This window comes from Peromyscus eremicus, chromosome 3 (genome assembly GCF_949786415.1).
Source record: "Peromyscus eremicus chromosome 3, PerEre_H2_v1, whole genome shotgun sequence".
NCBI classification, from domain to species: Eukaryota; Metazoa; Chordata; class Mammalia; order Rodentia; family Cricetidae; genus Peromyscus; species Peromyscus eremicus.
In genome coordinates, this window is record NC_081418.1 from 18033030 (window position 1) to 18053094 (window position 20065).

The following is a 20065-nucleotide window of genomic DNA, read 5'->3' on the forward strand; positions in this document are numbered from 1 at the left end:
CCTTTCTCTTCTTGCTAGCCCTCCGGAGACCAAGTTTGCCATCCGAGGACACAAGATTGGTGAGTTTCTCCTTGGAAAACCTAGTCTCTGTGTCTAACCTTCTTACCTTCCACTGTTGGTCCTAGAACCAAGAGATCCCTTGCAGACACTTACAATGTCTGACATGAAATGCCTCATGTTCTTCTGTTATGTGATTAAAGCACAAAGCAAGCTCTCAGACCAAGATCTATGGCCCATAAATAGTACTCTCAACTGAATACTACTTCACAGCTTGGTGTGTTCTGTAAAAACCCTTTCTAAGTGGTTAGAGGTCCCTCATATCCAGGGTTTCATGTCCTTTCCTTGAGATACCAAATATTAAAGAGCTCCTTACCCTACCCAATGGTCCTGGACAATACTTCTCACAGTGGCATTTCTCAGGTCATATAGTCATCCCCAAATAAGCATAGCTCAGTCTTTTTAGGGACCTATATGAAAGGACATTTCTTGAGACAGACCTTTCATTGAACTCTGAAGAGCATTAGCTTGTGCTGTGTGTAACATCTCTGGGACTAACCATCAAGGCCATTAGTGCTAAAAGTGAGGCCTATCCCAATGAGCAGGACAATTGTTGGAAGTGACATTGTGTAGTGAATTGAACTAAGACAATACTTTCAGGAACAAGATCAAGTAGACACTGAGGGCAATCCTTAACCAGATCCCTCCTCACTAAAGGAAAAACTCTCCTTAACAGCTGAGATTGGGGGATTAAGTAATATCTCAAGGCTCTTCCACAGGATGAGAGGCTTCCGAAGACCATCTGAACCAACTTCCACCAAATTCTCTGAATCCCTTGAGTGACAATTCAGAGATTTCCCCCTACTGCATTCATCTCTTCTCTGCCAGTTTAAGATTCAACAGCCTACACCAGTCTTGAGCCTGCCTGTGATCTGCATTTATTGTTCCAGAAGACTCCAGGTGTTACAAATACCAGTTACCAACACTCATAAACTCATGAACCCGACTTCAAGCCCCATCCATCATGCTCACCACTTTTTTGATATTATCCTCCGAAATCTTCCCGCATATTTTCCTTCTAACACCCAAGAGATCACCAGTACCCAACTTACAGATTTTGTTCTTGATCTCTTTCTCCAAGGTGATCTCATGGATTTCACTTGGGATGAGGTAATGCAGTTTCTGGAACTTCCGTAAAAATATACTATTATGTCTCTCAAATAAAAGTGGATCTTAATCCTGGTGTCTGTGTGATCATTTTTTCACTAGTGCTAATAGTCTGACTTCTTTCCTGTGTTTCTAAGTTACTTCTAATAACCATTTTGCTCCTTGAGCTAACTCTATGTAAGCTTTACCACTCACCTAAACTTCTCTGACATCTTGTTACTCAAGGTATCTCATAAACTCCAAAAAAAAAAAAAAAAAAATCTAATGGTTTTCTTAAGTAAGTGGTTACTGGTGTTGCCTATCTCTGCCTCCCAACTGACAGGGATAAGAACACACAGCTGCACCCTTTAAATGGATATGACTTATCACAAACTCATACCCTTACTAAAATAGATTCTTTAATTCTGATCAAATAAAATGGCCTTAGGAGTCCAATCAAATAACCTAATAACTTTTAAAATATGACTGTCCAACATTATCTCTCAGCCACATATCCCTTTGTGACCCAATTCTTTCCCATGTTAAGCTTGGCCTTCAAGCTTTAAAATGTATTAAGGTAGAGGACAGAGAAAATTTCTCTATTCTAGATAGTCTTCCTAACACCCTCTGTACAGATGCTGGTCCTATGAATATACAAGTTAACCAATAGTCAATTCCAGGACAACCTCAAAGTACTATGTCCTACTTACCTCAAGGTGAGGGACAGCTGAAAAAAAAATTCCCATCTCCACTGAAATTCTACCTGGTCATATCACAATGGTAAGACGATAAAACTTCCAAGTCCTTGAACAATTGCTTACAAAGCATGCTGTTGAGGATCTGTAATACTGAGCACGTTTAGATCCCAATCAATTCTCAGTCAATTCTATCTGTGAAAACACAGCCCACTATTGGCTGTCCCACAGACATAGCCTATGCAGCCCTTTACCAGGGCAACACTAGCTTATTATTATGTCTTTCATTTACTTTTGAAACCACATGAAAATCCTTTGGCCCCCCAGTCAGCTTTTCTGCTTGAATTTAACACCTGCCCAACTCTGAGGGTTTTTTTATTTTTCTGTGGACCAATGTAAAATTTTACCTTCTTGTCAAATGAATTGACAACAGCACCCCAACTTATATTACACCAGACATCTAAATTGTTTCTGCCAATCAATCGGTCATAATTCCTCTCTTTTACTCAGCTAACCAAAACAAGCGATTCAACTAATTCTTTTATTTGTAAGGTGGTTCAAAAAGTGTGGGGCTTTGTATAGGGACAACTGGTCTTGTTTGTGCATCCTGTGCCTATCATCACCTTTCTGTTGCACTAGTGGTATGTTGTGACTCCATCTCAGATGCTTTTGAGGTCCTACAGGATCAAATTGATCAATTAGTGTCTGTATCCCTCCCAAACCAACATGGTCATGATTTACCAACTGCTGACTGTTTCTAGAGGAAACGTGCTATATCTGCAAGCAAGCTGGTTCATGTTCAGGACATGGTAACAAGACTGAATCCAGACTGATGGAATTTGAGAGAGATAAACATAGATACAGAGATAGAGATAGATAAGAGGTAGGAAGGAGAGCGAGAATAAGAGATTGGGAGGGGAGAATAAAGAAAGAAACACTTTCACAAAAATGGCTGGTTTTGAGACTGACACTCCTGAGTAACCCCTGGATTGTAACTTACTTGTCAAGTTTGCTATTCAGGACCCAATATTTCCAGTCCAGATGCTGCTTCAACATGCATCCAGACAATACTGTGAAACAGGTCATGACCCATAGGGCCTTTAGGACAGGCTGCCAGGTGTTTATGCTAGTGAATCTTAATCAACTTCTCTTTCTTCATTGTTCCCTGATGTCCCATGTCAGGTTAGCAGTGGTAGGTGGGGACATTGATATTACTCCATTGAATCTGAGAACTTCTAGAAGAAGAGATCTTTGTTCCAATGTCTAAGGTTTGCCATTGTTGCTTTGTCATGGGGGAATGTGGGGGAATAAACAACTTTGGGGGTACTACAGCATGTCAAACAATCTCTGGAAGGCCTCATCCTATGATTTGACTCAATCAATCAATTAATCAAAATCAACCATGTTGTCATGTCAAAGAGATGTCCTAACCCCAGGTCCTAACCAGTCAAACATCAAGCATTCAGAAGTGCCATGATACAGTCTTTTATAGTACAGCAGAACACAAAACAAGGTTTTTTCCTCCAGAAAAGGAACCATAGTCCACTGGTGCATTGCGTGCAGTTCTACTGCTGTTCTGCCTGCTGCTTCCTTATAGTGAACTCAATAAAGTTCTCTTTCTATTCTGACCTCACGAATAAATTCTTTCACTTCTCATGACTTGGAACTGATAAATTTCTCTTTTATGGGTCTGACACTAACTCACAATAGGTTTTCTGTTTATACATCATTTTTTTTATATTTCCTACACCTAATGGATGATATAAAGCTTCCAGTATAAAACTTCTTACTTTTCACTTCATATTTTGTTGGTTTACTTTTATATTTAAGGCAAATATCTTATCAGTGACCATTCCTTAAATTGTAAGTCTGCGAATGACGAAACAGGACTGGTCTGTTTTATAAAACAATATGAGTACTTTTAAAGATATTCAAAGTAAGACATTTCCTGTTTGAACCAAACAGAATTATGGGTAAATATATCATATTACAAAATTTGTCTTATCAGTGATGATGAGTGATTTGATCAAAGCTATATTATATACTTATACTTAAGTAGTTATTAGTTTTAATCATAATCAAACATAAGCAAATGACAATCTCATTTATATTCTGAACAAAATAAAGAAAATTAGCACCTCTTCTAAAACTTCAGGAAATTAAGCCAAGCAATAATTATAAGGATAAGGATGAAGCAGCAGCCTTGTCTTCTACAGTGTTCTTCTGCATAATTATCCTGATCTAGAGTGATAAATTAGCTACACACACACATACTTCTTGGAGGAAACACGTTTTAATTAGCTTACAGTTTATTTTGGCTCTCAGTCTTAAATAGGGAAATATATCAGTTTGTACTTTCAAATTTCAAATGATAACTATCTGAATAGAAATTACCATCAGTACCAGTTTAATGCTTTTTATATTTACTTTTCTGTACAATTAACATCAAAATTGAATTGTTTCATAAATTATAAATCAAAATTTATATTACCAAATATGTGGTAAAAATTCAACCTGAAAAGTTTTTAGTCCTTAAGGTACTCCTTGGAGAGAACTGGGTGAAGTAATGGACTCAGATGACCAAGAAAGCTGGGTGAGGTTTCTGCATGGATTACTTGATAGCCCTTAGCAATGGTTTTACTCTTTGGAGTTTCTTCCTCCTCTTTGCAAAGAGAAGGGCCAAGCTAGAACATCGGTAACATCCTTACTAATTTTAGCACTCTGTATCAGGGTCCTACACAGACCTGCTGACCATTAAACACATTGGTTGCCAGTTCCAGTGCAACTTTCCACACATTTTCTCATTCTTTCTTGGTGCCCAGATAGCCATCTTGTTATTGCTTTTCAGAGCTGTGGACTGCCTTGGCAGTGACCCTCTAGTATGTGCTTCAAGTCTAGCACTGGCGATGGTATCATTGAGTTTATGTAACAACAACTAATGAAAAAGGAGACCATAGATTTTAAAAACAGCAAGAAAGGACAAATTAGAGAGTTCAAAGGGAGGGAAGGAAAGGGAGAATTATGTAATTCTATTATAATATCAACAATAAAAGAAAATTTAAAAACTACCACCCTCTAAAAGCAACAGATACTTACTATTGATGGAAAAGGATGTGACTTCTGTGACTAGACAGAGTTAAAATAATTAGACTAAAATTAATAAGGCTCACAAATTTTCTTCTATCATTCTGATATTTTCCATATAACTAATGCAGAACTATTCTCAAATAAGAGTACTTAGAATAGTTTTTTTGACAGCATTGGGAACAACTTATTTTATTTTATTTACTTTTGTTTCTTTCATTTAAGTATGAGTTGCTACTGAAAATAAATCCAGATGTCAGCTTTGGCACAGCTCCTTGTCAAATTACAGTAAGGAAAAATAGCATAGCAATTTGATACCCATTCTGTGTTGCACAGCACATTATATGTGTCTTTGACAACCTATTGCTTTTGATAATATATCTTAATTGATGTTTTTATGGTCTTTACTAGATAATGGATCACTAAAGGATTAAAATAACTGCCAAAGACCTTTCATGTCTCCTAAAATGCCTATTATGTCATATAGTGCATAGATTAAATAAGATATAAAACATAAACTCTTTGGGTTGAATTGAATCATTCAGCAGCCTCAGGAAGTAGAATAGAAGTCTCTTGCTACCAACAAAGTGAACATGGCCAAAGGAAAAGACTCCTACTTAGAAAATCATTTAGTAAAGATACTAGGCTATCTTAAAGACCATCCTGTACTCAGAAATTAAAAAGACACTAGGTTGACTAGTATAATCATCTGGGGTTGGCACAGTCCAGTGATTAGCTGGTAGTGGTTTTAAATTTACCTAGAGAAGGTTGAATGCCTATAATTTGTTGTATCTTCTTTCTGATTTTTAGTATTCAAGATACATTACCAAATAATACTTTGTTTAGATGATAATTTTGTATGGAATCTATATTCTGTATTCTATAATCTGTATTCCAGTTACATAGTTCATGGCTAAATTGGTAGCTGAGAAGCACTCTCATCTGTGGCAATGTGGGAAGGAGAGGCATAAATATGAATCAGGATCAATAAACTCTAAAATATTCCTTGTGAAAGTGAGGGACATGACCAAACAGACCTGTACATGTGCCCAGGGAAAGCCAAATGCCATATTGATGGTGGATACTCCCTTGCCATCTTCCCAGCAGCTGCCCCTTTGTTTGCTCTGACCCTGAAACAACTCATGTATGACAGCTTCTCCCCTTGACAAACCACAGTGCATTCTGTAGACCACAGTGAAGATTCCTTACTTTACTGTACCATGTACTGGTGCATTCAAGGCACAGTGGGACCATATCTGATGCATTCCTTCATCTTTGCACTTTAATAATTTAGCAAATGATGAAAATAAAATATAACAGAAAAACTGTAGCTGGATATTTCCTGTGTCTTGCCCAGTCTGCAGCTGCTCAGACCCAAGTAAACACATAGAGGCTTATATTAATTAAAACAGTTTGGCTATTAGCTCAGGCTAACTATTGACTAGCTCTTACACTTAAATTCAGCCCATTTCTGTTAATCTATATGTCGCCACGTGTTCCTTGACTTTACCTGTGCCATTACATGCTGGTCCCTGAATGGTCATCTCGCATCTCCTGACTCAGCTTTCCTCTTCCCAGAATTCTCCTTATCTGCTCATCCTGCCTATACTTCCTGCCTTGCTACTGGCTAATCAGTGTTTTATTAAACCAGTGTACAAAAGCATTATCCCACAGCATTTCCCCTTTCCTGTCTAATTAAAAAGGAAGGCTTTAACTTTAACATAGTAAAACTACATATAACAAAACAGTTATCAAGCAAGAATTACAGTTACAATATCTAGTCTATTTGTGTTTTGTAAAATTAAATAAAATATTCTATCTATGCTATATTTTTTAGTCTAAAGTATCATATCTATCTTATCTCTTATCATAACCAAGGAAAACCACAATTATAACTATCTAGTCTTCAACTACATCAAAGACCTCAGAAGAATATGATATTACCTAAGTAAACAGGAAGAGCATTGTAAGCAACTTCTAAAAATCTAGAATGACAGAGACACCTGACTGCCTAGACAGTTAACCAAAGTTCCTCTGCAACATTGGGGCATCCATCTTCAGCCTATAGGCCTAAAGTCTTTCAGTTACTTCTCTCTGTGTCCTGTAGGATATTTAGCAGTCTCCTCTGAGAAGCAGGAACCTGAAGGACCATTTCGCTTTGCAAAGTTCAGTGGTTACGTTCCTATGGGTCCTGCATGTCCAGTTGATACAACGTTTTGTCAAGCAGTCCAGGCAAGAACAGTTTCTTGCCCAAATGGCTATTTTTGACAAGAAGAAGACAAACTCCATATGGAGTGTGTTCGACACTCATCTTTCTCTTTGAAGTAGATCAGTGCTGCCAGGAGCAGATGTGTCTCATTGTCCAGAAAGGCTAAGTTTTTAAAACATTTTAAGTGCCATATTCTGTAGGTCTTTGAAGTGTTTGAAGATTATCTACCTAATTGAAATATATCTATGTATAGCCAATTGAATTATATCTATGTATATCTAGAAAACTTAACATGTTAGAACTTAACATCTTAGAAGACTAATTATTAATCTGTATTTTTAATTATCCATTACAATTTAAATGAGCTGCACAAACATAATATTTTAAACAAGAGTAGAAATATACATGCAGTATAACATAATTAACTTTAAACTTTTATCAATAAACTAAAATCTATAGCCATGTAAAACATTTTAAACAAGTTGCTCTTTAAAAGCAAATAAACCATTTCCTAGATAATGGTATAAGTTCTAGAGAACATTTTGGTTACTTTGTTAAGGTGTTCATTGATAGAAAAGAGTAGCAGATTAAAGAATGAAAAGGGATAATATCTAGTCACTGTTTTGTCACCCAGCAAGAAAAAAAATACCTGCAATATTGTTTGGTAATCCATGAATGTTACATTTTTTAATAGTGTTTTCTTTAATAATATAAATCATAAATTTCTCCAATCTAAAGAAAGTTTTATCTAAATAGCTTTGTATATACCAATCTGTCAATATCTTTCTGGATTACTTTCTATATATTGGGACTATTTGAGTATATCATTTATACTTTTATTTCATCTTATGTAGATGGCTGTTTTATCTGCATATCTGTATACCACAGGTATGCCTTGTGCCTAGGGAGGCCAGAAGAAGGTGTTGGATCCAATGGGACTGGAGCTACCGATGGTTTGAGCCTCCATGTGGGTGCTGGAATCAAACCTGAGTCCTCTGGAAGAACAACAAGTGCTCATAAACTCCGAATCATCTTTCCAGGCTTTGAATTTCTAATTGGGAGTATCTATTAGGATATAGATTGCAGCATAATTGTAGGAAATAGAGTATACAAATCATAGTTATATAACCTAATTTTTTGATACATAAATTAATTGACTAGTTTATCTGACTGTTTTAACATTATTTATGATTAATGATGCTAATCAATAACAATGTGTTTACAGAAAGATGATTCAAAACCATTAAACAGTGTAGGTATTTATGTGACTGGAAGATCAGGTGATGCAGCTTAATTCTTTCACAAACCTGTCTTTGTGAGGTATTGTTTCGTTCACTGATGCATCCTCACTCCCAAGGCAATCTTCAGGAAGAATAGATTCCACTTCCTCCTTCCCATTTCCCACTCTCAGCCATCCTCTTTTCTCACAGTATCACTCCTTCCATTCCTGCTTCTGGGCCGCAAAGCGGCAAAGCACTGACTACATGCAAAGTTTCAGATTAAACAATGCTCCACGGAAAGGAAGGAAATACATAGTTACTTCTGTCAGTTGTCAGCTCCCAGCAGACACACCAGAGCTCCTTTATCACTAGGCATGGGTACAACTTCTCAAAGTCTTCCCTTCTTCACTTATGAAGTATGTGCCATAATAACTACTTCCAATAATCATAGAATTAAATTAATTGATATATAAAACTCCTCAATTAAGTATTCATGGCAACAACTATTTTATGAATCATGTCCAGGATTAACTATTTCTGACATAAGCCCAAATTCATTTGGTTTAGGAGCAGATGTTTAAAAACTTATCATTAATACTGACAAGTGTGTGTGTGTGTGTGTGTGTGTGTGTGTGTGTGTGTGTATGCTAGAAAAAAAGATGTATGTATGTATACATATGGAGAGAAAGAGAGAGAGAGAGAGAGAGAGAGAGAGAGAGAGAGAGAGAGAGAGAGAGGTGTATGATGATTGTGTGAGTAGAGATGCATCTGAGACATGGCTATGGTGCCAATATGGATTCCAGGGATTGAATTCAGCTGTCAGGCTTGTATGGCAAGATCTTTTACCTGCTAACTCACTTACAAGTACCTAGACAAAGACTCTAAAGGGTTAATTATTACCCCTTTCATATTCAGGGTTGACAGACTGGTCTAGGGATGAGGAACTTTGGAAGGGAAAACATCACTATATTTATATATTTATTTCTGAGAGGGTAACATTTTACCACCAGAGTCTCACAGCTCTGCTTTCTTTTCATAGCACTGAGCCCTCCACTTGTCAGACCTGGATCTCACGCTCCATCTTATGATGTGAAGATCAGTTTATCGATCTCTGAGACAACCTGTGTCTGATCACATGTGAAACACTTTGTAGATCAAACACTGAGCAGACATTGGACATTTTCAAAGAGTTGACTTGTTCCTAGCATTCCTTGTAATGGTTTGTCCTGATCACAAAACTGAGCAACGACATTTTCTTGACTAGCACAAAGTGAATTGCTTCTAAACATAAGAGGCATGTTTCTATTGTGTGAAACTCTTTCACCAAGTTATTATTCAAACACTCTTCTGGAGCAAATTGTTCATAGAGTTAAAATAGACAAAATAATCTACTTAACTTGATGAACTGCTTTCTGTGGACCAACATCACAGATTGAATTTTCTTCCTGGTTAACTTCCATTTGCCTGAAAATGAGATAAAATGAAAAAATGAAAGAAAAAGAAGTTGGAAATTTTTAAATAGAATCTCTCTCAAATGTTCAAGCAATTCCTTTATATCAGGCTATTAAAGAAAACAGTCCTTAGCTGAGAGTATAAACCTATCAAATTACAGAAGGAGTGTTTGAAAATGATGTACAAGTTTTGGTTTAAAAGGTCATTATTTTCTGTTCATTTGTTTTTTATCTCAGAATGCAGCATGTGGAGAGAGAGCAAATGAAATCGCAATAACCCCCCCTTTGCTAGCTTCCTGGGTTGTGTGTCCTTTGGTGTTTGTCTTTGCATATTCCACACTTGAGCTACCCAATGTTGACACTTACCCTACTCAGCCTACTTCTTAACTGTCAGCAGCTCTGTAGCATTAGACAACTTTATTTAAAAAAGATATGTTTTTATTTGTGTGTGTGTGTGTGTGTGTGTGTGTGTGTGTGTGTGTGTGTGTGTGCAGGCATGTGCATGAGAGTGTGTGCTTGCTTATGTGTGTGTGTGTGTCTGCTTACATATGCATAGAGTGTCCAGAGAGGACAGAAAGTGATTATTGAATCCCTTGGAGCTGGAGATCCAAGTCTTTGTGAGCAACTCCATATGGGTACTAAGATCTGAACCCTGGTCCTCATGCCAGGCAGTAAGTGCTCTTAACTGCTCAGCCATCTCTTCAGCCTCAGGTAAGAAATTTTATTTGTAGGTTTTTCACTGACGTTAGTGCAGGCTTTCTGAAAACATTCACATGAATTTGTTTTACATCTTGACTCCTTGGAAATTCTATTTATCTTTTTCTTTGCATGTGTTCTACTCACACATGTTCTACTCACACACTACTTAAGAAAGATATTATTGCCAAGCAGTGGTAGCACACGCCTTTAATCCCAGCACTCAGGAGGCAGAGGCAGAAGGATCTATGTGAGTTTGAGGTCAGCCTGGGCTACAGAGTGAGTTCCAGGAAAGGCACAAAGCTACACAGAGAAACCCGGTCTTGAAAAACCAAGCAAAAAAAGAAAGAAAGATATTATTGCCAAACAAATGGAAACAGGCTCTATGAAACAAGAAATACTAAACATAAAATGTACTTGGAGATTTGCTCCCAATAGATGTTGATTTATTGATGAGGAAATTGAAGTTAGAAGGATTCTGTGTGTCATCAGGATCATATATTACTCCAGTGGTATTAAATCCTCTTTCTAACCCACTTAGTGATGTCTATAGTAAGCTTTCCATCTTATTATTATTATTCCGTATGAGACACTGATGAAGCTACCCAGCAAATGCTAGCACCAGTGAGTTGAAGCTTGATTTCCATTTGCCATTCTGTAGAGCAGTGGTTTTCAACCTTCCTAATGCTGCAACACTTTAATACAGCTCCTCATGTTGTGGTGACCCCCCAAGCATAAAATTATTTTTGTTGTTACTTCATAACTGTAAATTTGCTACTGTTATGAATAGTGATATAAATATCTGTTATGCAGGATATTGGATATGCAATTCCTGTGAAAGTGTCGTTCGACTCCCAGGGTCGCTGCCTACGGGATGAGAATGACTGCTGTAGAGATTTAATTTGCTTTTGTTTTAACAACACTGATATACACCTGAAGATTATCAAAGAATGTTCTGCATTGGGAGGCTATGTTCTTACTCTTACCTGTATGCATAAGAGAAGTAATAAAAATGAAAGAACATATTCTACATGGCTACTGCTGGCGTGAAAGATTCAATTTTGAGTTTTAGATACTCAGTGTTGTTCAGGATATTTGTATGATTGGTTTAAGGGCTCAAGTCTTTTTCTTCACGTGACATTATAAGGTAGACCTGCTTTGGCCTGGGTGTTAGTTGGGTTAGTAAAGTGTATTATGATTTTCTCTCAAGACAGCACAATGACATATTATCTTAGAAAAATATTGTTTTTTAATAATAAATGATCATGCTAGAAAAAAAGAGAAGGACCAGTGACTAATTTGTTAACAAATTCCTAGGAAAAATTATTGCTTTCATGAGCCTATCCTTCAAAAATCTGTCTACTGCCTTTGAAGACACCACTCAAGGATGTTTCCTCTTTAGGTAATGACATGGGCTTGCTTCACCCTACTTAATGAAAGACTTCCATTGGCTCTTTATGAACTGATTAATTTATGCAACACATACCAATTAAATTTTTTAATGAATGCGATTGGAAATAAAAATATGCCTAAATGTTTCAAATAAATGAGACAGACAGAGCCTCACAGAGGAAAGCTCATGCCATCGGGTGCTTGTCAGCTTCATGTTATCAACAAGAATGGGGATAATGAGACTTCCACAGTGCTGCTACGGGCTGTCACCACAGCTTGAATGAGCAAGACAAGGAATCAAAGGATTTTTCACAAATTGTTTTCTTGTTTCTGAGAAGTTTCTCCAAGTGTTTTGATATAACACACTACACCAGGGTAAATGGCTGATTGTTTGACCAGAGGGCAGTTAATGTGCAAGTTAATTGTAGTTGGTATAAGAAAAGGTAGGCTTGCCGGGCAGTGGTGGCGCACGCCTTTAATCCCAGCACTTGGGAGGCATAGCCAGGCGGATCTCTGTGAGTTCGAGGCCAGCCTGGGCTACCAAGTGAGTTCCAGGAAAGGCGCAAAACTACACAGAGAAACCCTGCCTCGAAAAACCAACAAAAAAAAAAAGGTAGGCTTATGATCTACCAAAAAGTGGGTATTGAGTACAGGGAGCACTAACTGGAACTTGGTTATCTTAAAAACAATAAATACAAACAAAGAAAGAAAAACTGTAACAACTAAAACCAGAATATGATGCAATTTATCCATCACTGTCCAAGAATCGTGAAGAGGAAATAAGAGGGCATTACCACAGTATAGAAGGCAGGTCCTTCTATAGGAGTTAGTATCAAGGGTACAGGGAGGATAGCAGAAGATGGAGCCAGTGGGATACTTGGTCTCTGCCTAGATGTGATGAGACGTAGAAGGGAGGAAAGAGCACACTGGATTTTTTTTTGCTGCTTTTGCCTGCCTGTCCTTTTTGCCATACTCCTCACTGGGGACAAGCCTACTTGGAAGTCAAAAGACAGGAATGACAAAGAAACACCATGTGAAAAAACTGAAAAAAGATGGAAAGAGGGAGATAAGTTATTCTATGAACTGGTATATAAAATAGAAATACCCTGAGAAATTCAGGAAGACAATATTTGTCATCTATGCAAAAGAATCAAGAACAGGTAGCTATTCCAGTCACAGGAAGTAGAATGTTAACTCGTCTTCGAGAAATCCAAAGAGGAAGAAGGAAACTACTAGACTTTACCCAGAGACTGGGGAGATAAGTCAGTGGTGGACTGTACCTAGCACGTATAAGCCTCTGCATTCAGTTTCCTGCATGGCAAATGTAACAAAATAAATATGACAAAATAAAATAAAACAAACAAATGAGTAAGTAAATGGCCAACAATATGGCTCAATAGTTTTGAGCACTTTCCATCAAATCTGACAAGTTGACTTTGGTCCCTGGGACCCATATGGTGGAAGCAAGGAGGCAGTGTCCACAGGTGGTCTTCCAGCTGCCTTAGTGTACTCTGGATTGTCCCCCTACACATGCCCCCCAATTAAATTAAACTAAATTGGAAAATAAAATTACCCAAATGTCTTAGCCTTAATTTCATTATACTTCCAGTAAATACTAAATATTTATACAGGTAATAATTACATTCTTATAGCCACATTAATATTTATAAGATTGGCTTTTATCATTAGCATGGTTTTACTGAGTAAGTGATAGCATCTGGCAACAATTTATTTTTAAGTCAATAAAATTCCTAATATTTTGGCCATAAATACTCTGAGAATTTCCTTTTTTATTCAGGTACAGATCTAGTCTAAGAATTGCAGATCATGACCGGTATTTTAATCTATCACTGACAATTTCTCTGTCTCCGACACCGAGCATTTTAGTTGTAAAGGAGATGGTAGCTTTAGAGTATTAGACAATTAGTTATACTGCCCAAGAAAAACATCAAGCATATTAGAAAAGGGTTAGGAGCAAAGCCATCATAGTTAGAAGCTCTTGGCTGTAATATTCTGTAGATTGCTTCAAGGATTTCACTAGTCAAAGAGGAACAGGGATTTCACTAGTCAAAGAGGAACAGGGATCACATGATGTGGTTGATGGGAGAAGTAAAACAGCATAGGAGAGAACTTGAAATGGCTGGATAATCTTTTGTTATTTAAATTTTCATTAATGTGTTTTCAGGGTTTGATATGGTTAAGTGCATGCATTTTTGAGGCTTTGCTTTCTTGATGGACTATTTATTTTGTCATTAGACAGTTTCCAAAAATACTTTTGTTTGGCTGCAGCCACACAAAATTTCTTGTGCTTAGTATTTGAATGACAATGTTTCCTCACTTCTGTTTCCAACTTATCTGTGTCTTTATCACTAAGGTTTGTTTCTTATGAACAGCCTATTCTTAGATCTTGCAATCTTACTTGGTGTAGTTAATCAGTTGGAATGGTTATTCTATTTCCATTTAATGGAATCATTAATGTGATATGTTCATTATCTCAGTTTGGTAGTATATCATGTGTACTTTCCTCCTGTTCTTCCTTTTTTCATTATTTTGGCAAGTACCCCTATTTTGCATCCTATTTTACCTTTTGGACTGACTTTTAAGCCAATCACTATACTTTTGTCACTTGTTCTAGTGATTACTAGATTAGAAGTCACCAAATTAATATAGCTTTTAAGTAATGAAAGATTACTTCATAGCCTAGGTAAGAACTGCATAAAACTTACAATAGCATATTTCCACTTATTTTCCTTATCATTTCTTTTGGTTTATTGAAGTTCAATTCATATACTTTCATCTTTTAAAATATCTTTCTTTTTACATTCACTTATTGTGTGTATATGTATGGTGTGTGTGTATTGGAGGGGGCATGTGCCTACCAATCTGTGTGTGTGTAAGTCAGGAGACAACGTGAAGAATTTGATTCTTTCCTTCCACCACATGGAACTCGAGGATTGAACTCAGGTCATCAGAGTTTGCAGCAGGCACCTTTACACACAAAGTCTTCTCCTTTGCCCCTTTGCTACTGATTATGAATAAAAACCAAACCCTTTAGAAGTCTCACACCTCGACAAAGAGTTATGGGCAATCAATGGCTCCGGGCAAAGAGAGGGGATTCTTTTTCTCCAATGATAAGCGTCTTGATAGGTTGTCCAGTTCTAAGTGGTCAATCCTTAACACATATATGAGCAATACTAAATAGACTCAGTAGGATACACATATAGTGTGTGTACATGTGAGTAAAAATAAAAGTTTAAGAAGAAAACATCTTGAATTTGAGAGGCATACCAGAATTGGAGGAGCAGAGGTGGAAATAATGTAAACACAGTATTCATGTATGAAATTCTCAAAACTTAAAAAAATTAAATTAAAAAGTAAAACATATATGCAAATAAATAAAAAAATAAATATATAAGGCACCACAAAGTCTTTTGTGTTTATTTAGCTAGTTACTGTTTTTGATACTCTTCATTTATTCTGAAAGGTTATTTTTCTCTTTTTTCATCTTTCATCTTTTTTCACTTTAAATGTCTTATTTGTGTGTGTGTGTGTGTGTGTGTGTGTGTGTGTGTGTGTGTGTGTGCATGTGTGTGTGTGAAGGGTGGGTTTGCTGGAGACAAATTTTCTTAGCTTTTGGTTATCTTATCTTGCTTTCATACTTTTTCAATAGAGACAGATTCTAAGATATGACAATTTCTTTCTTTCTTCTATTAGTACTTTGAAAGTATTAATCTAACTTTTATCACTATTTCTTATATGAAAATCATCTTTTCTTTCAATATTATCCTGTTGGTAATAGGTTTTTTATTCTTTAGCTACCTTTAGGAATTATTCTTTATTTACAGTTTTAGGAATTTGATTACACTGAGCCCAGGGGTCATTTTGTTTGTATTCATTCTGTTTTCTGTGCTGAGCATTTGGGGCGAAGGTGTTGATATCTGTCATGCATTCTGCAGGTCCCAGATGCCATCACAAACTACTTTCTGCTCACACTTTCTTCATTTGATTATGATAGGTAATTGTTTAGTTCTGTTCACTATTTTCTCCTTTGAATTTTAGGTGGGATTCTTTTTATGCAACATATCTTCCAGTTTTCCAGTTTTTTCCCTATTATTAAGCCCACCTTATGCATTTTGATTTTTTGACATGGCACTCTTTATTATGACTATTTCTGGTCCTTTATTATCTCTTCTGTTTCATGATTAATTCATTCATCTTTATTCAGATTTTATCAACCTTTTCTGCTATAACTCCATGTATTTGCCAATCATTTTTAGGCTCCTGTCAATAATATCATGATCTTGAAAATCTGTAACTATACATTTGTAACTGTTCCTTCTTTTCTTCAAGTCATGTTCCTTACTTTTTTTACATTTCCAGCACTTTTCAAGCATATTGAAAATTTTATGTAAAACCATTAGCCGAAGCAGACAAAAATATCATTTACCTCACAAAGAGTTTGCCGTGTCTTTGAAGCTGCTGAGGTGAAAGTCCACCTGCTCAGTGGAGGAGATGGATCTGAAGTTTGTGGCCCTTGATTTATTTCAACATGGACACTAAACACTTTTACTTTGAGATGAAGAGATTCTCTTTGGTAGAGCCTGGAATATAAACACCAAGAATCTTTTGGAAGAAAGACGGTTTGTCGGTAAGGTACAAGTCTGTAAATTTAGAATAATTTTTGTGGTTTATATCCTAACTGCTAGGACTTGGAGAACTGGGACATTTTCAGATGCTTTAGTTTTAATTCCTGGTTCACTCATCATTTGTTGGTGCTCTGTCTCTGTCTCTCTGTCTGTCTCTGTCTCTCTGTCTCTGTCTCTGTCTCTATCTCTGTCTCTGTCTCTCTGTCTGTCTCTGTCTCTCTGTCTCTGTCTCTGTCTCTCTCTGTCTCTCTCTGTCTCTCTCTTTCTGTGTGTGTGTGTGTGTGTGTGTGTGTGTGTGTGTGTGTGTGTAGCTGAAAATTATCCTTTCAGGATCTGTGAAGAATTGTACAGGAATTTTGATGGAGATTGCATTGAATCTATATATTGCTTTTGGTAGGATGAGCATTTTTACTATGTTAGTCCTGAACATGGGAGGTCTTTCCATTTTCTGATATCTTCTTCAATTTCTCTCCTGAATGTCTTAAAGATTTTATCACACAAGTCTTTCACATATTTGTTCACATGTTTTATATTTAAGGGGCTATAGTATTAATAATCTAATTTTGGTTAGACCTATTTTATCAGCGAGCAGTCAGAGAATTCTGATATTTCTCCTTTCTCATACACATGCGTGCATGCACACACACACACACACACACACACACACTTGTGATCTTCATACATTGTTTTCAATTGTGTATTCAGCATTGGGTCATGGTCTAGTTTGATTATATATTTTGAAATAATGGTTATTTTCTTGGAGAGTAAAGATATTTATCAATACCTTTTCTACATCTCGCTTCTGAATGACAATCAAATTCACATTTGCACTTGACAAGCAGTCTAGAAAATAACGTTTGCCCTGAAACTTTGGAGGATGCATAATGATGGCTTCTACAAGATTTTCTGTGTTGGGTATGATATGAGTGCTGTGTCTTCTTTGTGCCCAAATGCCATTATAGGGTGTGTTACATCCTCTGCTTTCCCATAGACTCCCCCAGTGCAGGTTTCTGGCCAGTCTCTGCAAAGTGAAATTGATTCCCCCAATATATATGGAACTCCTACTGTGTTCTAGGAATTGAAGATACAGCAGCAGTACTGGAATAATTCCCCACTCCTCGGCAGCTTACATCCCACTGAGAAATATAAAGTCTACTGTGATAGCTGTAAATACCCCAGTTAACTAGAAATGAGAAACCGCATAACACCCTTTCTAATTTCTGTGCGTGGCAATGCCTTTGCTCTATTAGTCTCCTCAGGCTGCCGAAGCAAAACCCCCCAAACTGTGGTAAGTTAAAGAACAGAAATCTATTTTCTCATAGATCTGGAGACTTTAACTCCACTACCAAGTTTCCGGAAGGGTTGATATCTGAAGAAGGGTTGCAGATGGTTGCTTTCTTATGGCATGCTCTGTGGCCTTTGCTCTGTGTGTGAAGTTGTGTTTTCTGATAAAAACATACATCTTAGGATCTAATGAGATGGTGGAACAGATAAAATTGCTTACCAAGAAAGACTGGCACCTGGATTTGACTCCCAGAACCCGTATAAAGGTAAAAAAAGAACTGATTGCACAAAATGTCTTCTGACCTTTATACACACCTGCACATATCACATTCCCACCCACACTAAAAATAATAAAGAAGTTAAAAGCAATTAATGTTAACAAGTGTAGTGGTGTGTGCCTGTAATGCTAACACTCAATGTGTCAAGGCAGAAATATTTTCAAATCTTCCAGCAAGCCTTGTGTACATAACAAGTTCCAGGCCAGGCAGGACTACACAGTGACCTCTTGTCTCAAAACCAACCAAACAACAACATCAGCAACAGCAACAAAACACACACACAGAAAACTACAACAAAGCAAGATAAAAACTAATATAAATGAATTAATCCCACCAGATTAGGGCTTCAACCTTACTTTCTCGTTTAACCTTAATTACCTTCTTATATTAAGTGCATACTTGGGGTTAAGCCTCAACTTGCACATTTTGGGGAAGGTACCAGACATAAAAATCCAGTCCATCAAACTTTCTGACTTCCTATTTTCTCATATTCTTCTTAACTCAGCGATTCCATTGCTGATACCTTCTAAATTAACCTTAATGATAACAGCCAGTCGTATAGGCCAGGCTTCTCTCTGTTTATGGCCTTAAATCTCATCATTATTATCAACTCATATTGTTTAAGTGTCAATGTATTATTTGGTCCCATACCTTGGCAGCTTGTCTTACCATACTGATTATCAGAGAAAGCCTACAATGGCCCCACAGCTTCATTTCTTTTTACCTCTCCATCTGCCCTTTCTGAGACTTCTTCCTTCCTGCCAGCTGTTTCACATCTACAGACTGATGCTGCTTATCCCTTACTGTATGACAAATGGTCTGTCACTTTTAGGATTGCTGCCTAAAGTGTTGATACTATAGATAGTTTGCCATTAGTCTCTGTGAGATGACTCATGACCTCACTGAGCTTTCCTGCAACCTCTTGGCCTATATTGTTATACATTTGTTAGCACTAAAAACAGGGACTGCTTCAAGAATTAAAGCAAGCTTGTGAAATCAAGTACATCTGTTATTTGTTGGTCATATCTCAAGTGTCTATAAGGAGCATGTAATTGAATGGGTTACTCATTTCAAGGAAGAAAATAATGGTGTGTAGATGACTTGGATACAGCAAATAAATCACAGCGAAGGACTCCTACCAGAATTGGATACGAGTGTCCCAGTTGTGTCCACCAAGGTGGGTCCCATATTAAGAAGGTAAGTATTTTTAGAACTGAGTGTTCCCTAACTGGCCATTCGTGTCAATTATGGCTTATATTCCCATCAAAAGAACAATCAAGACCCTGCGGGACTTTTTGCAGTTCGGTAGAATGCACTGCACCATTGACAGTGAAGACCTGGCATGCTTCATCAGAAAAATAACACAGGCACACTTTTTAAAAATCTACAATAAGCTTTTTTAAAGAACTTTTCATAGAAGAAGATTCAGAAATATCTCCTCCTCTTTGAAAGATGACCCCATACTTCCTTCACAGTATCAATCAGTTTCATAGGCTCCTATATGAGGTGGACATACTGAATTTCACTGCAAATATCCCAGTAGGTACAGAGCAAATCTTGTAGCAGGTCCTTTCTGGGGATTCATTGAATTATTGGTTTATTGTTGGTTTGGTCCAGAGACCCTATAGGGACTTGTCATTCTGCTCTGAGACAGGAGGAAGATAATGGAACAAGTTGCCTTTCAGAGATATGTCATTCAGTTGTTATGTTATTATGTCTCCTCTGTAAACCCAGCATCCTTCTTCTGTACTTGCAGACACTGCAATAATCAGGGAGATGCCAAAGTCACTATATATAAGCTGATAATTAATACCAGTCATTTATACTCTTTGCTTGAGAATTTTATGGACAGTAAACAGAAATAATTTTATTGATATGCTGAGCCAGGAGAATGAAGCACCTATAAATAAAGTTAACCCGGAAGAAAAACATACATATCATGTACCATCTCCAGAATGAAAATTCTA